The sequence below is a fragment of the Nyctereutes procyonoides genome, unplaced genomic scaffold (assembly GCF_905146905.1).
Source record: "Nyctereutes procyonoides isolate TBG_1078 unplaced genomic scaffold, NYPRO_anot_genome, whole genome shotgun sequence".
Taxonomy (NCBI): domain Eukaryota; kingdom Metazoa; phylum Chordata; class Mammalia; order Carnivora; family Canidae; genus Nyctereutes; species Nyctereutes procyonoides.
This window is the reverse complement of record NW_026575159.1, coordinates 5,349,612-5,374,815: the sequence shown is the minus strand read 5'-3', so window position 1 is coordinate 5,374,815 and position 25,204 is coordinate 5,349,612. Positions and strand designations below refer to the sequence as shown.

Genomic DNA, 25,204 nt, shown 5'->3' with positions numbered 1-25,204 from the left:
CTCTTCCCATCTTCTGGTCCACTTGACATTTCCCACTCAGAAACTCCACATTAGTACCATATCCACCCTTCCCTCTTCTCCACTTTACCATGCCTTGCCCTCACCCTCCAACATCATTCCAGTTTATCTCACATTGTGCTTTGAAGGCCTCTGAATAAAAATCAAATAACCTTTCATTCCAAATAGGTGGGAATCCCTGTTTTAAAGGAAGCTGTAAACCTGGGAGGGCATGAGACTGGTTATCTTTAACCCAATAGTCCTATATTTCCAAGCACTTCCCTTTTTAGCCTCACAGCAATCTTATAAAGAATTAAGAGGGATTCAGTGGGAAAAATGCAGCAATGTTTAACTCAGAGAGTCGGGAAGCCTGGATTATGAGGAGAAGGAAGAGAAAAAAAAACAAATTTCCCAAAAGACCATAAGCCAAGCAGGCGAAGGATAGATATGCTGGTATAGGGAGAAGTTTTAACAAGAAGCCATAGGGGCAGATGCATCTCTCCGTAGGTCAAAGGAGACTTAAACCACTGGTAGAACCTTGAAGAGGTTCTGGAGGCAAAGAGGGTGGGGTCACAGAGTACATGCTGCCACCTGGTGAAGTGAAGATTTGGCAAAAGAAGAATTTCTGTTGTGATGGGGTTTGATTATGTTAGGAATCTTCATTTTTCATGAAGGAGGGGCTTTCCAAGACTTAGAAAATATGAGACAGAATCTTAAAGTCTGAGCCTTATGATCAGACATAAGTAGAAAACAGACCAAAGAAAAATGAGCTGACACAACAGAATAAAATGTTTCGTGCATTTAGCACTTGCCAAGTAATGTGAGACTGATGGTTTCAACTGTGTAGAGTTCTCACACAAATAGAAGTCTGTTATATGTTAAGCTGACTAGGTGTGCTAAAAACTAGTGACTATGGTGAGAAGGGGAGCCAGGGAAAGGAGACAGCAGTCAGGGTTGAGGACTGGGATGCTGCCCTCCAGAACCACTCTGCTGTACAGAAAGCTCCCTTCAGGGGTAAAAATGAAGACTGATCTAGGAGTCAGCAAATAGTGGAACCAGGAAGTCACCAAGAAGAGCCCTTAGCCAAACTGTGGTGACTGCCCTTTGACCCTCAGCTATGGGAGAGCAGAATGATGAAATCAGTTCATCATGAGGCTCTTTAGGAAAGCTCAGTGCCCTGGATGGGGCTACCTGGGGCTCTGGCAATTCTGAGGAAAGTATTTTCCCACCAATTTCTTCACACCTACCTTCCTAGAAAAGCAGGTAGAAGGGCTGATGAATTTTTGCATTTGGACCTACAAATCAGAAGGGTTTTCTTCCTAGTCCTAAGCTTCCTTCAGCCTTACTTAAAGTCAATACAAACTAGTTCTGTGGGGACTCCTGGGTGGCTCAGCGGTTGAGCATCTGCCTTTGGCCCAGGGCATGATCCTGGAGTCCCAGGATCGAGTCCCACGTCGGGCTCCCTGCATGGAGCCTGCTTCTGCCTCTGCCTGTGTCTCTGCCTCTCTCTCTCTGTCTCTCATGAATAAGTAAATAAAATTTAAAAAAAAATAGATCTATGTTACACTGGCTTATTAAAGCTACCTGGAGTGGGTTTTTTTAAAAGAATTATTATTATTATTTTTAAGATTATTCATTTACTTATTCATGAGAGACACAGAGAGAGAGGCAGAGACACAGGCAGAGGGAGAAGCAGGCTCCATGCAGGGAGCCCGACGTGGGACTCGATCTCGGTTCTCCAGGATCGCGGATCACGCCCTGGGCCAAAGGCAGGCGCTTAACCGCTGAGCCACCCAGGCGTCCCTGTTATTATTATTTTTAACCCAGTGGCTATTACCGCCTTAGAGTTAGGAAGCGAATCGCCACGTTTATCCTCAGAACCAGGAAATCCAACAGAGACACCTTGTTTAGAAGAGGCGTCCAAGGTCACCGGTGAAGTCGGAAAGAGCTTGTGGCCTCAGGTTAAGTCTTCCTCCCCAGGTCTGGGCAGGTCCTCCTTAGCCGTCCCCAGACGACCGGCTGTGGTGGCGAGAGGGCCCTTCCCCGGGAGAGGCTGTCCCAAAGGGCAGCTCAGGCCCACGCTGCGGTTGGCAGCGGTCTGCACCTGCACGCGGGGGCAGGGAGTGTTCGCGGGGCGCTGAAGCCCGAGCGGACGCCGGCCGGGTCGCAGCTGCTCGGCCCGGCGGGCGCGGGAGAGGGTCATGCAGGCGGCCCCCGCGGCCCCCGCGCTCGGCGGCTTCCCGCACCCCGCCCGCACCCGGAGCCCCCGCAGCGCGCCGCCCCCGCCGCGAGCCGCCCCGGGCCGCAGCTGCCGCGCCATCCGCGCGTCTCCGGGGACCGGGACCGAGCCCGCAGGTCGAGGGCCCCGGGAGCAGGGCCCCGGAGCCCCCCTGCGCGCGGCCGTCCCGGCGCCCCCGGCGCGGCGCCCCACCTTCCCGCGCCCCGCCTCTCGCCCCGCGCCCTGCGCCCCGCAGCGTCCGCAGCCTCTGCCGCGGCCGAACAGGCTGCCGAGGCCCCGGGGCCGCGGGCACCGAGAGCGCGGGCGGCCGAGCGCCACGTGTCCCGCCCGGGCTGGCGCGGGCGGAGCGGGCCGGGCCCGGCTCCCCGAGCCTGAGCGCGCACCGGCGGCGCCGCCCGCCCGCGTGCGCAGCCGACCCCGGCCCAGCCGGGCCCCGGCCTCCCGGGCACGCGTGGATGCCTCCTCCTGGACCGCGCGATGGGCCCCTCCTGGGAGAGAGAGGGTAAGACCGGGCGCTTGTGCGGATCCCCACGTCGCTGCCCGCGGGCACCGCAGGGCGGCCAGGCCTCCTGGGTCCATGGAGAGCGGAGAAGGATACTCCAGACCTGCGCGGGTGAGGGGGGGTATCAGGTGCTCGCGGGCGCACGGAAGGAGCTGGTGGGCAATGGGCACCCTCAGCACGGAGACAGGGGTGACGGTGTCCCAGTTTGATTGGCCATGGAGGTGGCTGGGCTAGGCTCCTTGCTGGGCAGGCAGGGTTGACCAGGCCATAGGTTTTGGATCTCCCTTTACTAACTGTCCTCGGAGCGGAACTTAGAAATGGTGCGTTTTGATGAGGAAGGTTTGGTAAAGAATTGGTGCTATCCAAAAAAAGAAAGCCTTTGTAGATCTTTCCAAAGACGTGGATGGCCCAAAGTCCCCAGACGACACTTTTCAAGTGTCTGCTTTCTTTTTTTATTTTTATTTTTTATGATAGTCACACACAGAGAGAGAGAGAGAGAGAGAGAGAGAGAGGCAGAGACATAGGCAGAGGGAGAAGCAGGCTCCATGCACCGGGAGCCCGACGTGGGATTCGATCCCGCGTCTCCAGGATCGCGCCCTGGGCCAAAGGCAGGCGCTAAACCGCTGCGCCACCCAGGGATCCCAAGTGTCTGCTTTCTTGGGGACTTTTCATACAAATTCTTTGAGGTGAAGAGGGTGGACCGAATTTCCACCAATATGATGTTGAAGAGCTCAGGTGATGAGCTCAAAACTCATTACAGGGTGACATCAACAGGTTTGAATTTAAGATGAGTATATTGTAGAGAAAGAGATCGTTAAGCTTAATATGGCGTATAGGAAGAGATTATTAAAGCTTTAAGGGGAAGGAGGCACTTGGGAAAAACTGCTTCCCTGTTGTCTTTATGCTGTTCTACAGTGTGGAGCAAGGAGCGCTCTCTAAGACAGCAGGAAACTCCACTGCTAGGCTCCTTGCAGGTGCTCTGACCCCAGACCCTGGGCTGCAGAAGCAAAGAGCAGCTCCTGTGTCAATCTCCCTTCCCAGAAAGGGCCAAATGTGAACCCCAAGGTCCAGAATCTTCAACTTAAAGTTTCTGCTGCAGCATGGTGAGCTCAGATACATAGCCAGGCACATTGTAGGAATGTTGGCTTCCTCTTCCCCAAAGGATGCCCTTGGGAGCAAAGGGAGTCAGGTAATCTCAGTGCCAGGTTTTCTCCACCTGTGCATTTGGGAGAACAGTAGCCCCTGTCCCCATGAAAGATGGATCCAAGTCAGATCATGTTTTTATTTGCTTCAAATTTTAGAGCGGCAATATATTATCATAATGCAGCTTTTTGTCACTTAAGTTGTTTGACAATGACACTATTTTAATGCAGAATACAATTAAATACATTCAATCCTTGTTGATCTCCACATACTTAAATCATACTTTCTTAACTTGGTTTGCATTTAATAATCTTTCAAGTGATATCATAATTGAGAACAGTAATCATGTGAGTTTTCAAATGCTGGTGCCCTTAAAAAAAAAAAAGAGAGAGAGAGAGAGAGTCCAAACCTTCATTTTTATAGATGAGCTACTGAGGCTGTAGAAGGGAAGTGAATTGTCCAAGCATATGAATTAGCCAGTGACAAATTTAGAACCAGCTACCTCCTGACACCCAGTTCTGTGGTTTTCTCCTATTTTAGTAAAAATGTGTAAGAGATATGCATAAATAAGTAATTTTACAGACTACTGATTGGCAGGTCTTAGAGATGTGTGTGATTATAAAGAGGTGTCATGAAGGAGATCTTTGTGATGATGAAATAGTTGTGTATCTTGATTGCGATGATGGCTATATGAGTCTATATATGTGATGAAATATCATAGGTTTACATACACATTGCACTAATGTCAGCCTCCTAGATTTGATATTATACTATAGTTATGTAAAATACAGTCATTGAGGGAAACTTGGTGAAGGATATAGGGACTTCTCTACTATCTTAGAAACTTCCTATGAATCTATAATTATCTCAAAACAAAAAGGCTTTTTTTAAAGTACTTTTGTAAGTGCTTCAAAACCTGACATTGACTATTTTGCTAAATCTGAATTGTACACAAAATTCCTTGCTTTGCTGTATATGCTATTTTAAGTATGTAATACAAACTAATACCTGCGTATTTGCTCATTTCATATTTTAAAAAACCATGTGTACTTCTAAGGTTTATCTGCTCATGCTAGAACATCAGGATATCCTGGAGATACTAAATAGCATCTTAGCAAGAGATGGTAATTTAAGGTAATTTATTTAAAATTTTGGAAAATAAGGAGAAAGTGTCACTTTAAATAGTTATGTGCTAAAATAACAGGTGTTTTTCTTTCTTTCTTTCTTTTTTTTTCTGCATGAAAATACTGGGGTCTTAGATCTACAAATGGTCTTACCTCGGCAGGATGCTTTCTGTGCTTCAGGACATTAAATGGGTAGCTATCACCAAGCAGAAGTAATGAGAGGACATACAGTTCCTTTAGAAAGAAACTAATAGTCATAATGACTTTTTCTTTATGAGAATTCAGGATTACTAATTAATTAAAACATCTGAAAATTTTTTTGTGGATTTTTAGAGCTACTTCATCAATTCCAAAATGAGATTTCTTTTATGGGGTGGCCAACACGAATGACAGAAGGCCTAGAACACAGTTCCAAAGGAGATGAAAAACTAAAGCTTTGGTGTAGTCTTGTAGACTATGCTCCTTCCTTGCAGATCCTGGCAAAGGAAAGGAAAGTTCTTGTATACGCACTTCTGATCAAAGAAATATCATTCTCTGGTGCCCTTGGGTGGCTCAGTTGGTTGAGCAACTGACTCTTGATTTCAGCTCAGGTCATTATCTCAGGGTCATGAGATCCAGCCCTGCCTAAGGCTCAGAGGGGAGTCTGAGATTCTCTCTTCCCTCTGCTCCTCCCCCTGTGCATGTGCACGCTCTCTTGCTCTCTCTCTCTCTCTCTCTCTCTCTCTCTCTCTCAAATAAATAAATAAATAAATAAATAAATAATATTTAAAGAAAAGATATACTATTCTCCATGATAAGAGGAACTATCTCCAGAATAGGAAATATTTCCTAGGAGTCATTTCAAAAATGACCTATTATCCCTTCTAGAAAAAAGCATCTTTTATTAAGCTTTTTAAGTTATATACTATTACTAAAAATACTTTCATTCTTTATTGGAGTGGAGCATCTCAGAAAATATATTTAGCTCTGTAGAAACTAGAAGCAACATTTTCTTTCTATAATTTATGGTAATGGCTGTACAAGTTGTCTCTCAGGCTTAATCACCAAGTCATATATATGTGGACTTTTTTGGTCTCTCTTCTTACAGTATGTTAACCCAGTTTGCCTGAACTATAAGGCATTTGGTTTGGCATAGAAATGCCTTCGATAAACATGCATAGATAAGAAAAACTTTGCATTCTTTAAGTGAATTTTAAAAAACTTTATGAGAAAAGAGGGGTAGGTGAGTATGGAAGGACCATAACAGTATTCCTAGAAATGCTTTCAAGGAGCTTTAACTCCTTCTGTTCTGCTGGTTCCAAAATGAACTTTTATAGCCATCAGACTTAAGTGGGAATATTTACTCATCAAGAAAGAAAAGACAGAATTGCCTGACTGGCTCAGTCGGTGGAGCATGAGGTTCTTGATCTCCAGGTTGTGGGTTTGAGCCCCAATTTGAGTGTAGAGATTACTTAAAACTAAAATCTTAAAAAAAAAAAGGAAAGACATTTACTGTAATAACATATGGCTTGCAAAAGCATTCTTCAAGACTGTGATTCTTTTTTATCTAAACAACTTATTTGCAAGAGTTAAAAGACTCTGTTAACTTTGTTTCTCAAGAAATATCAGTATGCCTTGTGGGTAATTGAAAAATATCTTCGAAGACCTACGTACCACAAAATCCATATTTGAGAAAAAAGAATATTCATTCTTTGATTATGATTGAATTTATATAAGGAGAAGTTAACTAAGTCACAACCTAAATATCCCAGTTATTTCTGGCCCTTTGTTTAAAAAAAACTAAGTTATTTACAAAATCAGATTGGGTTATTTTCAACACATGGTAATTAAAAAAAAAAAAAGAACTTTTCTGGGAGTGCCTGGCTGGCTCAATATGTGGAGCACGTGGCTTTTGATCTCAGGGATGTAGGTTTAAGCCCCATTTTGGATTAAAGATTACTTAAAAACAAAACCTTAAAAAAAATAAAAAATAAATAAAATAAAAAAATCTTTAAAAAATATTTTCTTTACCCTATTACCAATACAAAGAGAAAATCAAGAAGTTGAAATAGGACAGATTCATTTATAGGTCTATGACTAGACCACCTCATTTTGGAATTACAGTCTACGACAGCCTGAAAAGATTTAAAAACAAAGACAAGACGTTTTTCCTTAAGGAAGATAATACTATTGTTGGAACAGTCACTGCCAGGTGAAGATGATTTCACCCTTTTTTCTAATTTATTTAAGTTTATGAAAAGCTAATCAAAGATAATGTAGGACTTTGGGCTGCAGAGTCAGCAAAGTATTTAACATGTTGGTGCATGTGAAATACAACTATGTATATACACATACCTGTTGACTCTATATTCCATCTGGTTTAGCATTTTGTTCCAGTAGAGTGGCAATTGAATAATGAATATTTTAGAAAGAAAATTTGAATGAATGAATAAATGCATTAGGTAACAACACCTATTTGTCACAATGTAATGTCCTGTTCACTCAAAGTAATTCATGCCCTATGCTGAATGCATAGGAAAACTCCAGTATAAAGTTAGCCCACAAAGAGACACATTTATAGAGTGTCTATATAATTTAATGTCCAAACTGGGGCAAATAGAGAATGCAAACTCCACAGACAAGATATTTTTTTATTCCTGTTTTATTCCCAGCACTTAGGACAATGCTTGGCAATGCTAAGTTTTTAATAAAAATCTCAAATGAATGAGTAAATGAAAGAATACATGTATATGTACCCATAAGAATATTTACATTTATGAGAAATTATTAACATTAAAATCAAAATTCAGCCCCAGGTTATTTTTCCACGTGATCTTGTGAATTGCCAAATTGAGCGTAAGTAAAGTGAATACTTCTAGTACATGGGCAGTCCATTTCATCATTGGGAAGATCTAATTATCCTTATATTAAGATTAAATTTGAACTCACCTAATTGGAATGTCTCTACTGTCACCCTGCCAGAAATTCTTAATAATGATATCATGTGAAACCTTGCCAGATTCCTCACTGTGATCCATATGTTTTGCCATGCGTCCCAAGTTGGCGGCCTATGGGCCAGATTCAGTCTGCAGTTACATTTTGTTTTGTTTTAAAAACCAGAGGAGTATTCACTAATAAAAAGTTGCAGTTAGGACTTTTTTTAATCAAGAGGATTTACAAAGAAATCCCAGATTTCATGTTTCCCTGAAAAATAAATAATAAAGTTAGAGCTGAGTAGTGATAGCTAAGTACAATCTCTTTTCTTCACAGAGCCCATTACCATTCTACTTAATCGTACACTGAGCCATTTAGCTCATTTGTGTTCATTACCTTGACTAAGTAAACTTCTAGGTTTGTGGCTTGTCCCATTTCTTAGGTTTACTAGTCTTAACCCCATCTTAAAAAGAAAAAAAAAATGAAGCTAGGCTTGCCTCAGTTTGGAGCCCAAGCTGATTTCTAAGTGTTACATTTTTTATTAATTTTTGCCAGAATATTGCCTAATGTTTCATTTAGTCTCACCAATGTTTTAGAGACTCTTTAATTTTTGAAACTCAGAACTATGTGCTTCCTTTCTAGATTTGTACCCTTTTGGCATCTCTCCTAATCTCCAAGACTCTTGAAAGATATTAACAGTGTTATCATAATCCTATCTGTAAAAGGTGAGATTATAAAATCTAGGACAGAATTTGTCTGTCAAATTAACTAAATACCTTCAGAGAAACTAGTAGCATCACTTGGCCTGAGCTTTCGTCTCCTTTGCCAAGTTTTATTTTATCCTTTTTAGTTTGGAGATCATTTTACTTGATAGAGAAATAAACGAGTAGCTACAGAGTTCTGTCTTCCTTTAGTCACCTATTAGTGAACTGCAACAAATAGTGATTTTCTACTTTTCTTTCTTCAAACATAATTAAGATGAATATTGTTTTCATTCTTAATATTTTTGGAAGTCAGAGTTCAAACTCAGAACTGGTCTTCCTGATACTGTGAACCACAGATACTTGCTGTATCAAGTGTTCTTGGAACTAGAACTTTGTATTTTCAATTTTTCACATTGTTAATAATAGTATTTATTATCATAGTATTTAACTCAGATTTTAAATTGATTAAACATCACTATTTTGTGTGATTCATGGTGATAATGTGAAGGAGAGATTACAAAATAATGTATACATTAAATACATGCAAAAATATCCTGAAAAGACCTTCTAGTTGAATTTGTAAGATGAATATGGAATGGGAAAAAAGTGACAAGTTGTCTATCTGTCTGAAACTATGGAATAAAATATGAACTTAATCTCAGAAGTGCACATATTTTCTTATTCCCTAAAGAAAACTGTAAACCTTTGGTGAACCAACCAAAGATAGTTACCTGAGTTTAAAAGCATAAAAAATCAATTTAAGTTCAACTTACTAACGGTGAGCATTTCTTTCCCGAGGGCATAGCTAACATCTTTTGTAGTACAAGTGAAGAATGGGGTGGAAGGTAATATTAACTTATCCTCTCCCTTCTTCCTTGGTTTAACCTGTGCTCAGGGAAGCTCAATTCATAATTTCTTCAATTTCACACCATTAATACACATTAAGTTAACTCTAAAATGTAAAGTATAATAGTCTGAGTGACTAGGAGCCATTAAACCTAATGACACTTAAATGCATGTATCACAATGATGCATGTCTTTAGGAGGGCCATTATGTTTTTTCATAAGATAGAAGGGGATTGAAAGTATAAACTTTATGTTATCTAGATGAACATTCTTCTGTATTCATTTGGTCCTCAAAACATACTAAAATGGTTACTATAAAGTTATTTCTTACATTTTAACCTAAGGGGAACATTTCCTGTAGGTCCCAAGAGTGAGGCTGTTGAGTGCCTTGGCCTTTGTCCATGGTGCTGAAATTGGCCCCACTATAGGGTCAGATAGAGCAGGGGGAAAGGATTGATGTTTCTCCCAATTAATGACTTATAAGAATATAGATCAGGATTAAAAATGAATGTATTGCTAAGCCTTATAATCAGCATAGCAATAAAATTTGCACATATGGCAAGTCTGTGTATTTGAATAATGTGCAGCATGGAGGCTGAATTAGCAAATGTTTGTTTTTAACCCATTTGAAGTACACCGTGGGAATTTTCATTATTTTGTTCCTACACTTCCCTTTTCATTAAGAGATACCAACATCAGTAATATTTAGCAGCTGTCAATTTCTGTTTTTTTTTCCCCAAAACTCTTCATTTTGGGTTTTCTTATGTCCATCATAAGGCTTTCTGTCTTTGATTTGATTTATATTCCTCCAGTAAATATATATATATATATATATATATATATATATATATAACAGCATTAAAAATATTTGAAATTAAACTTCTTGCTTTTGATATATCATGTTAACACATGAATAAATTACATTGTTAGGTTTTGTTTCCTTTTCATTGCCTTAACTTTCTCATAGCATTTTTTATCCCATTATGCTATGCCTTGATCTATATTTCACTGCCCTAAGGAATTTTTTTTTCTTTTTACACTACCTGCTTTTATCTGCCAATGAAAATTTTGCACACCAAGGAGAAGAAAGAGGTAAAAAAAAATTTCAAAGACACATCTTTCCCTTCCTTAGTGGACATTTGCAAAAAGTGGAAAATTTCTTTTCTCAGTGTCCCTAGTATATTTTTTAAAGAAGATGAGGTAATGTTAATGTTACCACAGATTTCCAACCATTCATATTTACTAGTACACAATGGAGGTTCCATCTCTGGGACTTGTTTTCCCCCCATATTTAAACTGGAATCTTTGTCAAACTGCATTGGTATTCTCCTGAACAAGCAGGAATATAAAGTGCAGCTTAGCATTAGCATTTTATTTAGAACAAAGGGAGGTGAGCAGAAGCACCACCTACCAGTCTCTGGTTTCCCTTTAGGGGGTAGTCACTGCCATTTTAACTCTTGGGTTCATTTAAACAAGTATCCAACCATTGGCTTCAAAATTGAAGCCTAATATAAGCTCTTTATATTTGCCTGAGCCAATGATTTTTTTTTTATTACTTTCCCTTCTCAATCAGTGAGTTTGCTTTTGGTAATGAGGGAGGAATATTTGTTTTGCTCAGGGGTTATATTTTTGTCAGAGTTCTTGTCATAAAAATTAAGGAAGACATAGTTAACTAAACCACATTTTATAAAATATCACTGATTTTTCCAGAAAAGCCTCGTTTTGGAGGTGGGAAACATCTAGAGGAAAGTTAAGCTTCCAAGTGAGCATTTAAATAGCAAAGAATTTATATTGCTTAATTTATGATTACTGCAAAAAATTACAAATCATGTATTATAAAAATTTAATTTGTCATTTGGTAGAAGATAGCATTCCTTTTATCAAGCCATATAAAACTACCTATGTTCTTTACTGTGAGAATCTCTGATCTGGTTGACAGGGAGAGAACTGCTAACTACAGTGGCATGTGGCCATTCCCACAATTGCCAGCTAGATAGCTATTGAGTGAGTAATTGAGTTTCAGTGAGTTTCTATCCAGAGTTTATTCCAGACTCGATAATTTTATACTTCAGGCTTTGCTTTATGATGTAACTGAAAAATAATGCTCTTGATCTAGAAGCACTTTAATTAAATTAATTGGAATGTGATATGTTCATTGTTTTGAGGTTGTACAAATTGAATGCTTCTGTAGCCTGTGAGAGTTTATACATGCCCTCCTAGTTGGGAACTGTCACAGATTAGGCAAAAAATGTCCTGTCTGCTTTGAGTAGAAGCACTATATTATTTATTGCTAAACTATCTAGTATGTAGACTTTCAAAAGTAGCTGCCATGAACTTTAGTTTAGTCTAGTTTACAACTTGATGGAGACTCTTGCAGATGACACTGGGTTTAAATATATCTGCTTTAGGGGTGCCTGGGTAGCTCAGTCTGTTAAGTGTCTGCCTTCAGCTCAGGTCTTGATCCCAGGTCCTGAGATTTAGCTCCAGGTAGGTCTTCCTGCTCAACGGGGAATCTGTTTCTCTCTCCTGCTCCCCCTGCTTGTGTGCTCTCTCTTTCTCTCTCTCTCTCTCTGTGTGTGTGTGTGTCAAATAAATACATAAAATCTTTTTAAAAATAAATAAATATAAGCTGTTTCCTTAGGGGTTCCAATCTATGTTGTCATTAAGCAGACGCCAGTTAAACTTCCACCTCAGCAAGGGGGGGAAAGAGTTGTTGTCTACTGCCCTATGGCAGCTTTGTCTCCATTAAGGTATATACTGTTTTTGCAGAAGTTTAGAAAGCTATCCCAAAGTGATGGTGATTAGTGTTACTTTCTGAGGTATCTCATTGCTAACTAATAACAGAGAGCTGTCCCTAATTCCCCACACTCACCTGGTACCCCCAAACTTATCTTTTTTTTGAAGTCACAAGGATGAAAGTCACTTATAAAAGAAAGGTGCCCTTGTGGATGGAAACTAAGAGCAGTGGTTTCTAACTTTAGCTTCACATTATAATCACATGATGAGTCCCAGGCATCCATATTTTTTTTTAGTTTCCCAGGTAATTCTAAGACTTAGTCAAAGTTGAGAACCACTGCCTTAGAAAGAATTATTTCCCTGCATGAATTTTAAAAGTCACCTGCTCTCCTCTCTACCCCAGAAAACAATATGAGATGTAGAGTAGTTTATCTACTTGTGAGTTTATCTACTTGGGAGGTATCAAGGTTGATCCAGCAACTTGAGTTGCACGGAATGATGAATGAAATTCATAGGGGTGCAAACATATTTAGCTTTAAGATGTAAAGCAAGATGCTTTTCTAGGGGGAGGGGCAAGATGGCGGAAGAGCAGGGTCCCCAAATCGCCTGTCCCCACCAAGTTACCTAGATAACCTTCAAACCATCCTGAAAATCTACGAATTCAGCCTGAGATGTAAAGAGAGACCAGCTGGAATGCTACAGTGAGAAGAGTCCGCGCTTCTATCAAGGTAGGAAGACGGGGAAAAGAAATAAAGGAACAAAAGGCCTCCGAGGGGGAGGGGCCCCGCGAGGAGCCGGGCTGAGGCCGGGGCGAGTGTCCCCAGGACAGGAGAGCCCCGTCCCGGAGGAGCAGGAGCTGCACCAACCTTCCCGGGCGGGCGGAAAGGGGCTCGCAGGGAGTTAGAGCAGGACCCAGGAGGGCGGGGATGCCCTCGGGCTCCCGGGGACACTAACAGACACCTGCGAGCGCAGGAGAGTGCTCCGAGCTCCCTAAGGGCTGCAGCGCGCACGGCGGGACCCGGAGCAGCTCGGAGGGACTCGGGAGCGGCTCCGGGAGGGGGCTGCGGGGCGGGAGCGCGAATCCAACAGCGCAGGCCCCGGAGCACAGGGCGCAGGGACACAGCCCAGGATCCGGCCTCCCCCGGGACAGGCAGAGGCCGGGAGGGCCCGAGACAGCGAGGACGCTCCTGCCCGGAGCTGAGCAGATCAGCGGCCCCGCCCCGGAGCCTCCAGGCCCTGCGGACGGAGAACCGAGAGCCCCGAGCCCCGTAGTTCCTGCGGAGGCTGAATCCAGGCTTCCAGAGTTGCCACAGCAACTACTGCTGTTCCTCCCTGGGTCCCACGGGGTAAACAACCCCCGCTGAGCCCTGCAGCAGGCAGGGGCAGAGCAGCTCCCCCAAGTGCTGACACCTGAAAATCAGCACAGCAGGCCCCTCCCCCAGAAGACCAGCTAGACGGACCAGAGATACTCCCCCGTGTTCCAATACAACTTGTTTTTGGCCACTCTGCACTGAGCAAAATGACTAGAAGGAAAACCTCACTTCAAAAGAAAGAATCAGAAACAGCCCTCTCTCCCACAGAGTTACAAAATCTGGATTACACTTCAATGTCAGAAAGCCAATTCAGAAGCACTATTCTACAGCTACTGGTGGCTCTAGAAAAAAGCATTAAGGCCTCACGAGACTTCATGACTGCAGAATTTAGATCCAATCAGGCAGAAATTAAAAATCAATTGAATGAGATGCAATCCAAACTAGAAGTCCTAACGACGAGGGTTAACGAGGTGGAAGAACGAGTGAGTGACATAGAAGACAAGTTAATGGCAAAGAGGGAAACTGAGGAAAAAAGAGATAAACAATTAAAGAACCATGAAGACAGATTAAGGGAAATGAACGACACTCTAAGGAAGAAAAACCTACGTTTAATTGGGGTTCCCGAGGGCGCCGAAAGGGACAGAGGACCAGAATATGTATTTGAACAAATCCTAGCTGAAAACTTTCCCAATCTGGGAAGGGAAACAGGCATTCAGATCCAGGAAATAGAGAGATCCCCCCCTAAAATCAATAAAAACCGTTCAACACCTCGACATTTAATAGTGAAGCTTGCAAATTCCAAAGATAAAGAGAAGATCCTTAAAGCAGCAAGAGACAAGAAGTCCCTGACTTTCATGGGGAGGACTATTAGGGTAACAGCAGACCTCTCCACAGAGACGTGGCAGGCCAGAAAGGGCTGGCAGGATATATTCAGGGTCCTAAATGAGAAGAACATGCAACCAAGAATACTTTATCCAGCAAGGCTCTCATTCAAAATGGAAGGAGAGATAAAGAGCTTCCAAGACAGGCAGGAACTGAAAGAATATGTGACCTCCAAACCAGCTCTGCAAGAAATTTTAAGGGGGACTCTTAAAACTCCCCTTTAAGAAGAAGTTCAAGTAACTCTGAACGTGAATGGGCTTAATGACCCCATCAAAAGGCGCAGAGTTTCAGACTGGATAAAAAAACAGGACCCATCTATTTGCTGTCTACAAGAGACTCATTTTAGACAGAAGGACACCTACAACCTGAAAATAAAAGGTTGGAGAACCATTTACCATTCAAATGGTTCTCAAAATATACCCTAAAAACTACAGAACACTTCTGAAAGAAATTGAGGAAGACACAAAGAGATGGAAAAATATTCCATGCTCATGGATTGGCAGAATTAATATTGTGAAAATGTCAATGTTACCCAGGGCAATTTACACGTTCAATGCAATCCCTATCAAAATACCATGGACTTTCTTCAGAGACTTAGAACAAATTATTTTAAGATTTGTGTGGAATCAGAAAAGACCCCAAACAGCCAGGGGAATTTTAAAAAAAGAAAACCATATCTGGGGGCATCACAATGCCAGATTTCAGGTTGTACTACAAAGCTGTGTTCATCAAGACAGTGTGGTACTGGCACAAAAACAGACATATAGATCAATGGAACAGAACAGAGAACCCAGAAGTGGACCCTGAACTTTATGCTCAACTAATATACAATAAAGGAGGAAAGACGATCCACTAGAAGAAAGACAGTCTCTTCAATAAATGGTGCTGGGAAAATTGGACATCCACATGCAGAAGAATGAAACTGGACCACTCTCATGCACCATACACAAAGATAAACTCAAAATGGATGAAAGATCTAAATGTGAGACAAGATTCCATCAAAATCCCAGAGAAGAACTCAGGCAACACCCTTATTGAACTTGGCCACAGTAACCGGAGAAGGACAAACAGTGTATGTTCTCATTCATTTGGGGAATATGAAAAATAGCGAAAGGGAATATAAGGGAAGGGAGAAGAAATGTGTGAGAAATATCAGAAAGGGAAACAGAACATAAAGACTTCTAACTCTGGGAAATGAACTAGGGGTGGTGGAGGGGGAGGAGGGTGGGGGGTGGGGGTGAATGGGTGACGGGCACTGAGGGGTACACTTGACGGGATGAACACTGGGTGTTATTCTGTATGTTGGTAAATTGAACACCAATAAAAATTAATTTATAAAAAAAAAAAGATGCTTTTCTAAATGCTGATGTATATGGAGTCAGGTGTGGAAAAGTAGAATGTAAAAAGTTATTTCATTTTACTTTTCCATGTCTCAACATATCTAAAACTAAATATAAAAAATAGTGTGAGTTATTCAGCAATGCTTAACGCACTTCTTCTGCCCCTAAGACATGTCTCATCTAGAGGCTTGGGCAACACCCAAACCAGTTTCCTCAACTAGAATAAATGACTAGAAAAAAAAAAAGAATAAATGGCTAGATTATTACTTTCCTTAGAGGGTTACTGAAGGGGTTAATGGGACAATGCATGTTAAAATGTCTAGCATGATGCCTGACACACAGTTGATGTAAACTATCTTAGTTTTCTCGTTCCTTCTTCAGACAATTAATTGTGAATTAAAACAATCCAGGTTAACCTTCAGGCAATGGGTATAAAAAAGCTATTATGTCCCATATATTGTGTTTATTATTCCTCTTTTGTTTTTTAAAGTGGATTAATGCAGAGCTTTGCCTGGAATATGATATATATTTCTCTGTAATTCATTTCAAAATAATTTAAGGAATTCAAAGTAACTAAGAAATCATGCAGAAAATGCAAGATTTATTAATTTGCCTTACTGTTAAGAGAAATGACTAAAAATGACTTATTTTTATTTTTTTAATATTTTATTTATTTATTCATGAGAGACACAGAGAGAGGCAGAGACATAGGCAGGGAGAGAAGCAGGCTCTCCTCAGGGAGCCTGATGAGGGACTCCATTCAGGGATCCAGGGGCCACGCCCTAAGCTGGAAGGCAGACGCTCAACCACTGAACCACCCAGGCTTCCCAGCATTCTTATTTTTAAATGCTGCAAAAATTATCTAAAATTGAGTTGTCTCATATTGTTTTTTGAAAAGTTGTTAAGGATTAATTTGTATGTATTATTTTTAAAGTATCTTAAATTCCTTTAGTTTTGTGAACGTTGTCATTTATCGACATAAGTTCTTTAAAAAGCTTCCAACTCAAATCTTAACTCCTATATATGTAATTTATGTATATGTATACCACATACCTGTTTCCAACCAAATACATACTTCTTGCCCTTTTTTTCTTTCCAACCAAATACATACTTCTTGCCCTTTTTTTCTTTATCTCCTTTAAGAGAGAGAGAGAGAGAATTTTCCACAATGTATACTCTAGCATCTTAGCCAGTTTTGTTTTGGTTTTTTTTTCTTAGCCAGTTTAAATGTTGATAACTGACTACTGCCAAAGCAATCCACTGAATGCCAAACTGACACATTCTTAATTATACAAAAAAATCCCATGCCCTGTTGGGTTCCATGTCCACAGCTCAACTTAATAAGGAAATATTTATGTCACTTTTGGTCAGACAACCTCTGGACATCACTCTATAAATCTAAATAAAGAAATTACTTATGCTCTTTCTATTTCAGTTGAATTCTTGCTAATTTGTATTTTGCATGTAAAAAATCTGATGCAGTCCCATGAACTTGGAGTTAGACAACTCCCACTGATACTGAGACCTCAGGTTCTAAGTTGCTCAACTTATTAAATGCACAGTAATCTTAAAATTACTTGCATTTGCTTGTTTCTTTCTAATAATGATAATGAACTACATGATAACTTAATCTATTAATGTCAGCAAATGTTCTCCTGAGAAAATAACTAAGAATCTCTATTAGATATATGCAGACGTGAGGGATGGGAAAAATTTGCTTCTAAAGTTCATTCTTATTTCTTTGCTTTCTTTTCAATATTTCACTTATTACTGCAATTAAATATGATTCAGGGAAAAATGTAAGCTGATATTAAGGAAAAAGATTATTGTTCCTATTCTTAAATTACATAGTATATTTTAGCACCCACTTTGTTAGTTCCTTTTGACTTCATAAATGAGTTTTTCAAAAGGTTTATGTGAAGTATTCCTTTTTCAATTCAAATGGAGGAGGAATGTGCTATGTTCTTTTTTATAATGAAATATTTATAAAGTACCCACAGCCCCTTCAATGCATATTAATTAACTCATAGGCCGAAGCAAGAATAATGAGTCTAGATTATATAAGCAAAATAAACAAGTGATATGAGTCCTTCCAAAATAGAGATTGTTTTATTTCATATTTCAGAAAATATTTCAGAAACCCATAGAACAAAACTAGTTTGAAACTTTTCAAATGCTGTAATTACTCAGAGTATTTTATTTTATTTTTAAAAATATTTTATTTGTTCGTGAGAGACACAGAGAGGCAGAGAAGAAGCAGACTCCCTGCAGAGAGCCAGATGGGGGACTGGATTCCGGGGCCACAGGATCATAACCTAAGCGGAGGACAGGCTCAACCACTGAACCACCGAGGCGTCTGTACTCAGAGTATTTTAGGGTAAAGTGCTGTTGGCCTAATTCAGGTGGCAAAAAATTAAATTACAGTGGAACTGGAATGTACCAGAGCATTACTGTAAGAATATATCTAGGAAGGCCATTTGCTTTCTTTTGGAGCTTCCCTCAAGCCCCCACTGAAAAAGACCCTTGAGGGTTAGGCTGAGCATACTTCTCAGAGGACACATCTGAGAGAATTCTCCATGTGTATATATCCTTCTATCTTTAATGGTATGAATAATGAATAAGAAGCTTATGAAATATGCACTCACGTAGCCTTCCTCTCTTTTTTACAAAAAAATACTGTGCCATACCCATAATGAGGAGAAACCTAAGAAACCTGAAATAAAAATTGTCTTGAACTTATGGGACTTGATCATAAAGAATGATTTTCTGCATATAAGTTTGAATCCACTCTATCAAAAAGAATTATAATGGCAGGGGGGAACCAACATTATGTATTTGAGATCAAGAATTTTGTTCCTCATGACTATGCTATGAATTGCAAGGAGCAAGTAGCTTTACCTAGAAGATTTATAACTTGAGAGATATTATTTCAGTCAATCTTTTTAAAAGAACCTGTAGATTCTTTTATCCCTTAGAACACAGAGGATCAATTCTGTATTGAGATTTCCTTTGCAGAACCAGACTACATAAACTAAACCAATCTCTCTCTCTTTCCTTTCCTTAGAGAAAAATAGAAACAAAGGAATTATGTCATACCCAGAATGATATTATATATAAGAAAGGAAGAGAGAGAGGGAGGAAAGGAGAAGAAAAGGAAAGAAGGAATCAGGATTGTTTGGTAAAAATATATCCTGACAGAGATAAGGCAAATATTTTTAAATTAAAAATATTATTTAAAGATATATTTAGAGGCTCCTGAGGTGCTCAGCCAGTAAGTGTCAGACTCTTGATTTTGGCTCAGGTCATGATCTCAGGGTCCTGGGATCCAGCTCCTAAATTAGGGTCCCCGCTCAGCAGAGAGCCTCCTCATCTCCCTCTCTTTTTGCCCCTCCTGCCCTTCCCTTGCATGTGTGCTCTAGCTCTCTCACACACACAAATCTTTAAAAAAAAAAAAAAAGATACATTTAAACACTGAAGATAGAAGTGAACCACCATTTGTATCCTCATTCAGTTGTACTCACAAAACCAAAAGATAATTACAGAATAGGCTCATTTAAAACAATATTATAAGGGACCCCTGGGTGGCTCAGCGGTTGAGGATCTGCCTTTGGCTCAGGGCGTGATCCCAGGTCCACGGATCGAGTCCCATATCAGCTCCCCACAGGGAGCCTGCTTCTCCCTCTGCCTATGTCTCTTTCTCTTTTCTCTCATGAATAAATAGAAATCTTTAAAATTTTTTAAAATAAAACAATATTATAGGAAAAACATTATCATAAAGGTCAAGAGGCATTTAGAAATTAAATGAGCCAGGATACGTGAAGAGGATTAATTACATATATATAAGATTAACTAAGATATATAAGATAATATGTTTAAAGTTGTATTTTTCTGGAATTTTCTCTTTGTAAATATGAAAAGTCTGAATTTTGAAATTTCCTTAAAGTAAAATGCTACCTCTTTCACGTTCAGTTTGGATGTTTTTATGGGTGTATTGGTGCATACATACATATGTTATAGACAATAACAGAATCTAATTTCTACATCATAGAAATTAATGTGTTTATTAGAGTTCTGTTCAAAGTTCTATTATCATTAATCTTTCCTTCATTTGGCCTAAGCCCACTAATCCTCTACATTTATACTGAAAATAAAAGTACCTGTGATGAACAGTCCATCGTTATTAAGGATTTGGACAGCACAAGCACGCATGAATTTCCCATGTTTTGTATATGTAACTAGGATCCAGGCTCAGTCAGTAATACTTAGAAAAAAAGTTGTAGTCAGGGCATAAGCACTGATTTAAGCTAACAAATGCATGCCCTTCATATAGAAACTTTAAATCAATGGATGTACTCTCCTCTGTTATAAATAATATAGCCTCTGACTGCCTTGCATTTTCTTGGACAGGCTGGGGAAGAGGAGTGGGATGAGGAAAGAATAACCCCAAAAAGCGTTTCATTGGTAGAATCTCTAACTTGCACTCCAGAAATTAAAAGATACAGTGTTTGAATAAAACCTAATGTGGTATTAAATCAGAAACGACAATAAGATGTTTTCCACTTGAAATTCAACCTATTGATATATTTTATATAATAATATTCTATAAATGTAATTAGCTCAATCAGATTTTATGGGTATTTATACCAAGGCCAATAATTATCTTCAATCTCAGATATCTGTTGCTTCATAAAGTAATTAAATAAGTCAGGGAAATAAGTCTGCATTTCTACTGCCTGGTAAAAGTGTTGCTCTATTTTCAATGTCTCCCCTTTAATAGACACTCAAATTTTTGACATGTAGGTGACTCTCAGTCCATTTGTACCTGAAATCTAACGTAATTGAGTTGAATACACATATTATTATTTCTCACAAAATACCATAATCAAGATGAAGGGGAATTTCAAGTTATAAATTATTGGGCTTGAACTATCAGCATAATCTTTTTCATGTGACTCTTGAAGGACTCTCCTATTTGAAAATAAAACAACATTTATTATTCAGTGTTCCCCTGGCTCAGTCATCTTGAGAACCTCTGAACTATATTCATCTTTGCCAGCAATGGTCTGAAAGGGCAGGATACTATTTTGCTGTTTAAAATGATACCTCAAAGAATATATTTTTTGGCTTCACTTTTCTTGTCAAAAATTATGCAGTGATACCCCCCTCAAAATTACCTCTTACTTCCTATTCTCTTCATATGTACATACATACAAAAGGGGCAGGATCACAGTATATGCTGGGTTGAGGTTTGAAAGAAAGCATGCAAGGTAAATAACAGCAACAACATTTATGATAAAATTCAGATTATCTTTGGAAATTATTTAAATCATTCATAAGTTTCCTTCTAACATCAGAATAGGTCACTCTATTAGTTAAATACCAGGTGGATTGTTGGCTTATAATTATAACCCTGTATAAAAGTATTTGTATCTCTAAACAGTAGAAACATTATGTGGCTTGGTGAGATGTGAGAATGAGAAAAATAACAGATTCACATCTCCTATTTAAAAAAATTTTTTTTTTACAGTTTGGCACCATTTTTACAAAGCTCAAAAACAAGCAATATTAAGCAACATATTGGATATATTTTTGGCCTAAGTTGACTCCCAGGCCTAAGCTGGAAAATGGCTTCACTATTAAAAATTTCTCTCTCTTCCATTCTCTCAAATTGAATAGTTGAATTTGATTAAATGAGTCTATGACAAGACTTGACTGTTTTGCCAAAAAGTCCATTAGGCTTCTGGAATTACAGGGCTCATGGTGTCAGGCCAGCTTTCATTAAGAGCTGCCCAGGAAGCAGCAACACACACACAATGAACATGAGCTTTGGCATTAAAAAGAGATGAATTTGAATGCCATTTCTACCAGGTACCTCAGTTTAAACAAGCTACTTCAACACTTTGAGCTTCAGTTTTCTTAATGATCAGATGTAGATCATAATACCCACCTCAAGCAACTATTAAGGGTTAAATGAGAGAATTTCCATTAAGCCTTCTATAGTGTCTACCAATAAATGGTAGCTATTGATATTAGTGATTAGAATGGTTCTTTAAGGTTGGGTGTTTTTTTTTTTTCAACTATTACTTTTTTTTTTCTTAAACAAACCACCAGAGGGTAGTAGAGAACAAATAGTTCGTATACATTGTTTTAGGCGCTATCTCTATGAAATTACCATGGTCTTGTCCTCATAATATATCTGCCTTCCTGTTCTGTCATTTCAAAGTAAATGTATAAGCTTCAAAAGATGGAATATGCCTTTACTATTCTTAAATATCCAAATTTTACATATGACAAGGAATAGACTGTACTAAGTATAAGATGCTTCATTTCTGAAGTATTTTAAAGGAGATAGAGAAATATCGAAATACACATCTTGCTCTGCAGTGTTTTATTCATACATGATATTTTATATAGTTGGAAAGGTTTCAGGTACTAATTAAAACATAAATTACTATGTCTTCTTTGTGGTACTACTGAAGAATACCAAATTGATGGTAGTGAAGTTTTAGTGCCCTTCTTGTTTATTTAAGGAGTACAAGTCATTATAAAAAAATGATTTCAATGTATACTGTTGAAATATATCTAAGGGGTTTTAAACTGCTACATTTTTTTACTGTTTTGATATGATGATGATATTCCGATTCCAGGTAAAAATGAGGTTGGGAATTTAAATTTACACTGGAGGGCAAGCTGAAACAAGACCATTGAGATTGAGAAGGTGGAACACAAGAGAATAGTACATGAAACTAATCTATTTTCCAAAGTTGCAAGCTCTTAGGAAAAGCAGATGTAGATAATGATATTAATGGGTTTGTACTCTGAAGCTAGAGCTCTAGTATAATTTTAAATCTATAATTTTTTAGATTTTGAAGAGCATGGTGGTTCTCAATCAGGGATAGTTTGTGCCCCAGGGGACATTTGGCAATGTATGGAGAAATTTTTGATTTGTCAAGACCAGGGTGAGGGCAGGTGTGGGGGGGGGGGGTTGCACATCTGGCATCTGGTGAGTGGAGGCTAGAGGTGCATGGCACAGTGCATAGGACAGCCCCCCACAACAAAGAATTATCTGGCCCAATATGTTAATAAAGCTGATGCTCAGAAGCCCTGGAATAAAGCCATGAACTTTCAAAGACTATGTTGTGTGGTTGGCTATTTTCCATTTCTATTCCGTGTCCACATTGGTCCTTTAGAGAAGAGCTCTCTGCTCAGAAGCACAGCAGTTGGCTTGGCGCTCATCTTCCTTTTTTAAAGCAGCAGATTTTCCAGAGCTTCCATTTAAAGGATGTGCCATATTCACTCAGTGTCTGACGGGGATTAAATGTGCTTTTGGAAACTTAGCAAGAAATGTACAAGCTCTCTCAGTAAAGAGAATTTGTAGAAAACAAAAACAGCAGAGCAGGTTTCTAGTTTTTCTTTCCCCCAAATGGCCTTTAGTGGATTCAAAAATGGGAAGTGTGAATAACAGTGCTTTGTATTTTAAGTTGAAGCATTTGGAAGTATTGGTATAATGCCTTCAGGACATGAAATCTTCAGTTACATGATCACTTATTTAGAAATGTGATGAAGTGTGAAGAAATTGTACCAGCAGGAGGAATCATTTAAAATTCTAAAACGCTGAAAAATAGTTTCGTAGAACATGTATATGGTTTCAAATCAGCTGGCATATGTAGTAGAGCCTTTGCATTTAACTGTAATAAATCCACTAACTTTTCTTAACTTATTAATAGTTAAAAGCTAAGAGAGTGGGAAGGTAATTTATTTACATTAATTGTCTGATTTGTAGGGAACATTGAGCTTTTCACTTTTAATCTATAATCACATCTAAATTCCCTATATCAAATCTAGCTAAAAAATAAAACATGAGGGACACTTGGGTGGCTCAGAAAGCATTTGCTTTCTGCTCAGGGCATGATCCTGGGGTCCTAGGATCGAGTCCTCCATCAGGGTCCCCACAGGGAGCCTGCTTCTCCCTCTACCTATGTCTCTGCCTCTCTTTCTGTGTCTCTCATGACTAAATAAATAAAATCTTTTTTTAAAAAAAGATACATTTCAAAAACCAATAAAGAAAATGTGTCTTACTAATTTAAAGAGTTTAAAACTTTCAATCATGCTATATGTTATTTAAAAAAGTATAAATTGAGTCTTTCGGCCAACTAATTTATCCTAATAGGTAGATCTGTCCTGTCCAACATTGTAGTGTAAAATGTGTGGCCAAAAAATCCCAATAATTTTTATATTGATTACATGTTGATGTAACAGCATTTTGGATATATTGGGTTGAATAAAATAAATTAATCTGTTTCTTTTTACTTTTACTTCTTTAATGTTGCTGCTAGAAAATTTAAAAGTACATACTCCTGTAGCTCATTACTTTTATTGGACAGCACTGGCCCAGACCCTTCAAATTTTAATTAAGTAGTCACTTTCAGGATCAAATAATCATTTTATAAATTATGGTTATATGAGAGAAAATGCATATGTAGTTAGCTAATCATTCTGCTAAGTAGCATCATTTATTAGTGTTAACTTCCCATGTCCTCATTTCTACCCCACAGGAACCTTCTGCATACCCTACACCTCCCTGAACACCTAGTGCTCTCTCCTGTTTTTCCTCTCACCATGTGCCCGTTGTCTGAGATGTCTTCCCACCTCAGTCCTCAAGATCTAACTCAAAGTATTGGCTTTTCATAATGGTTTTTCCCAACTGTGAGTGGTCTCTCCCATTCCTCAATTCCTCAGCTCTGTACTGACCTTTCCTGAAGTGTGTTACTTCTAACACCAGGACTGCCAGAGTAGCGTTTTCTGAGGAAATGGTCAAATGAGTCAGAGAAATACTGAATTAAACAGTCAGATTAGTTTCTTTACTACAGAATTTCTTAGGACCCCTAAGAGTTTAATCTGGATTGAGAACTTGATATACAGCATTTCCCAGTCCTTTTTTTCTTTCTTTTTAAAGATTTATTTATTTATGAGAGAGAGAGAGAGAGAGAGAGAGAGAGAGAGAGAGAGAGAGAGAGAGAGAGAGAAAGGGCAGCAGGAAAAGAATCTCAAGCAGAGGGATCCCTGGGTGGCGCAGCAGTTCGGCGCCTGCCTTTGGCCCAGGGCGCGATCCTGGAGACCCGGGATTGAATCCCACATCGGGCTCCCGGTGCATGGAGCCTGCTTCTCCCTCTGCCTATGTCTCTGCCTCTCTCTCTCTGTGACTATCATAAATAAATAAATTTTTTTAAAAAAGGAAGCTCCATATGAGGAATTTCCTTGAAAAAAAAAAAAAAAGAATCTCAAGCAGACTCCCTGCTGAGTGTGGAGCCCCACACAGCTCAGCTCGATCTCACCACCCTGAGATCATGGCCAAGAGTTGGATGCTTTAACTGACTTTAATTCCAGCTGTTTTTGACAATAGAGGGCATTTTCTTTTGCATGCATTTCACAGGACTGAGTTACTAGAAACACACCGTGAGAAAC

The 25,204-nt window shown here is 39.4% G+C and overlaps 1 protein-coding gene across 1 annotated transcript in view; it reads left to right on the top strand.

Moving 5' to 3' along the window:
• Positions 1-2,722: 2,722 nt before the first annotated feature.
• SYBU (syntabulin) overlaps positions 2,723-25,204 on the top strand; it is a 114,877-nt gene continuing 92,395 nt past the window's right edge. Inside the window, exon 1 of the mRNA XM_055314418.1 lies at positions 2,723-2,738. The gene's annotated coding sequence lies outside the window, so the exon portion shown is untranslated. The remainder of the gene's footprint in view (positions 2,739-25,204) is intronic.